Source organism: Pteropus alecto, unplaced genomic scaffold (genome assembly GCF_000325575.1).
Source record: "Pteropus alecto unplaced genomic scaffold, ASM32557v1 scaffold5, whole genome shotgun sequence".
In the NCBI taxonomy this organism is placed as follows: Eukaryota; Metazoa; Chordata; class Mammalia; order Chiroptera; family Pteropodidae; genus Pteropus; species Pteropus alecto.
The window spans coordinates 9,373,609-9,376,907 of NW_006441953.1; the positions used below are offsets into that span (position 1 = coordinate 9,373,609).

Genomic DNA, 3,299 nt, shown 5'->3' on the forward strand with positions numbered 1-3,299 from the left:
GCGGGGGCGCCCTGGGACCCAGTTCCCGCAGGCTGACAGGGGCCCAGCTGCGCTTCCGACAGTCTTGGGAAACTGCTTTTCCAGCTCTGTACCCGCCGGGAGAGCTTAGGGGCCCCCACCCCAGCCGGGGCGGGTCTTGGGGTTCGCCGGATCCTTTTCCTTTCTTTAAAAGCACACGGAAGAGCCTGCAGTTTTACCGGGAAGGTGTCGCTTAAGTTCAGCAACAGTGCGTAAAACAGCTTTCTCTGACCCTGTTTGTAGGAGCGTGATCTAATTTAAAACTAACCAAACAAAAGCACTTTCTAGAAGGTCAGTTTGGAAATGTGGATCAAAATTCGAATGCATTAGCTTTGGCCCAGGAATTCCACGTCTTCGAATTTGTCCTAAGTAAACAAATATGCAAATATGTATGTACAAAGATGTTTATTGTAGCTGTTTATGCCAGGGAAGATGGGAAACCTGTTCCACAGTAAGAGATTGGTGAAGTAAACTAGTAATTTCAAATAGTCGGATATGCTGTTAAAAATTATGTCTGTACATCCGATTTGTTGATATGGAAGGAAGGCCATTGCCGAATATTAAGTTGAGGGTGAGGGAAGCTTAGAAAAGTGTATGCATAGGATAAACCTTTTCTTGTAAATATATGTGTATGTATATGTATTACATATGTGTGTATATGTAATACATATGTATATGTATTTTATATCAAGTCAGGGAAATATAATTTTAAAAACTGATTCTGAGTTCTGCAAATTGTGTTAGCGAATTGTGTTCCAGGTGTGACAGGTGTGTTTTGGTATACCTTAAACCCAAAACATCCATGCCTGAGAGTTCTGTGCCTGGCCAGGGACAGCTAGCAACTTTGCCCCAAGTGTCCCTCTCTGCTGTGGCAACAACCCAATCAGACATTCCCTTTCATAGGCTGGTTTCCTTTTCTCCTTTGACCAAACCACACCTTTTCCAACAAAAGAATATTAAACAAGCAATTCTAGCAGTAAGTTTCATTACCGACCGCAAATTATGCCCATGTGCTCAAATGTTGTTACTTCCAAACCCACCAGTTCTGCAACTTAGAACTTTTTCAATATTCATTTAAAAAATTTTAGAGTATGTAAAACATATAGAAAAGTAGAGAATATGGTGAATACTTATTCGTGTAAAAAAAGTAGAGACTACTATGACAGTGCTTAGATTTAACAAATTATTATTTTTTGCTTTAAAAGAAAAAAAGTTACAGATATGTTTGAAAACCTGTCTCTTTCATTCTCCATTGTACTTGGAGATAACCATTGTCCTGAGGTGGTTGTGTGTTCTTCCCACCCATATTTCTATATTTTATTGTACATATCCTCCTCCATAAATACTATATATTGTTTTTCAATGTTTTAAAATTATGTAAATAGCATCCTAGACATTTGCTTACTCAACTTTATGTTTTTGATAACCATTCATGTTCATACAGGCAGTTCTAGTACAGTCATTTCAAAATCTTTATAGAATTTCATTGTTTGACTGTATCATAATTTATTCATCTCCCAGTCAATAAACATTTAGTGTGTTTCATGTTTCACTACTACATATAGTGCTGCAATGGCCATCTTCGTATATGTTTTCTTGTATCCCAGGCTAGAAATGGAATAGCCAGGTCACTTTCACTAGATATTCTGAAATTGTCCTCCAGGCATTCATTCAACAAAACTTTTTTTGAGCATGTATTATGCACCTAGAACTGCTCTAGTTGCCAGGAATATAATAAGGAGCAAAGCAAAGTCCTGCCCTCAAAGAACTTACATTCCATGGAAAGGGAGAAAGATACTAATTAGATAATGTATCAGATGGTGGAATAAAGCAGATTATAGAGTCCACAGGATCTAGAAAATAAGTAGGAGCAACTGTGGTTATTAGTGGAAGCCTTGGGTGTTCCATGTCAGAGAGATAAGGAAGTCCTAGAAGGAGACTTCAACAAAACTTCCCCAGAAGGAGACTGGGAAGAAAGGGCAGCAATTTAGCAGAAAAACTGGGAGGGATGCGTGTGGGAGTGGAGTTCAGCTAAGGTGAGAATCGAGAATTGAGAACTGCCCCTTGGATTTGGCAATGTGGAGGTCATTGGTAACTTTGACAAGAGTGGTGGAGAAGGAAGCCTGATTGGAGTGGGTCTGAGAGAATGGGAGGAAAATAATTGGAGACAGTGAGTAAAACAAGTCTTTCAAGGAGTTCTTGCATAAAGAAGAACAAAGAGGTAGAGGTGGGTTCAAAGGAAGGGATTTATTTATTTTTTTTAATGTGGGAGAAATTTCAGTGTTTTATGCCAATTGGAATCATGAATTAGAGGAGAAAAAAGGTGATGAAGTAGAGCGGTAAATTGCAAGAGCGATTTCCTTGAGCACACAAGCAGGAACAGGATTCAGTGCTCAGTGGGGAGGGACTGCCTTTTGATTCACAAAGTTCATTTGGGAGAACAAAAGAGAGTACAGGTAGAACAGGTGCAGGTAGGCTAGTAGAGTTTTGTGGGGAGGATGTGGCTAAGATCATTCACACCCTTGTATTCCCAATTACTATGTACAAATACAAAAGTTGGACAGTGAAAAAGGCTGATAAGAAAAAAAAAAAGGAATTCATTTGAAATATGGTGTTGGAGGAAAGCATTAAAGATACCCTGAGCTGCCATAGAGATGAAAAAGTGGGTCCTAGAGAAGATTAAGCCTGAAACATCACTGGAGGCAAAAATGACAAAACTGAAGCTATCCTACCTCAGGCACATCTTATTTCCCAAACGATAATGCTGGGGAAAATAGAAGGCAGGAGGAAAAGAGGAAGACCAAATGTGAGATGGACTGACTCCATAAAAGAAGCCATAGGCAGGAGTCTCCAGGAGCTGAGCAGGGTTGTAGAAGGATGACCAGGAGTTGCAGATGGAAACGCTGCTCTTTGCAGCTATTTTCTTTGCAGCTGAGAGTGAGAAAGAGAAGGTGTTGGAATCGTAAGAGAGAGGAAGCAGTATAAGATAAGAGAGTGGTAAAGTGAATGGGCTAGGGAAGGGGAGCAGAAAAGGTAGTAGCATTGCTCCTCCCTCTTCATGACTGGTTGGGACTTAGCCATGAATTTCAAGTGAGGCAGTCATCATGGGAGTGTATTTTCTCCAACTACATTCAGCTGCTCAGGCTCAGTGTAGTACAATGGCAAGTTGGATTTAACCTGGATTAAAGTAGCTGTGGCTGAACGCAGAGAGATGATTAAAAGGATGGATCATAACTTTTCAGTCCAGTGCAGTGGGGCTAGGAAATTGTTGGCATCAAAGG

At 40.4% G+C, this 3,299-nt stretch overlaps 1 protein-coding gene across 2 annotated transcripts in view; it reads left to right on the forward strand.

Moving 5' to 3' along the window:
• Positions 1-16: 16 nt before the first annotated feature.
• TLR6 (toll like receptor 6) overlaps positions 17-3,299 on the forward strand; it is a 16,811-nt gene continuing 13,528 nt past the window's right edge. The window contains exon 1 of one of the 2 annotated variants that reach the window (XM_015594833.2): positions 17-309. The gene's annotated coding sequence lies outside the window, so the exon portion shown is untranslated. The remainder of the gene's footprint in view (positions 310-3,299) is intronic. The other variant, XM_015594832.2, reaches the window with a different exon arrangement.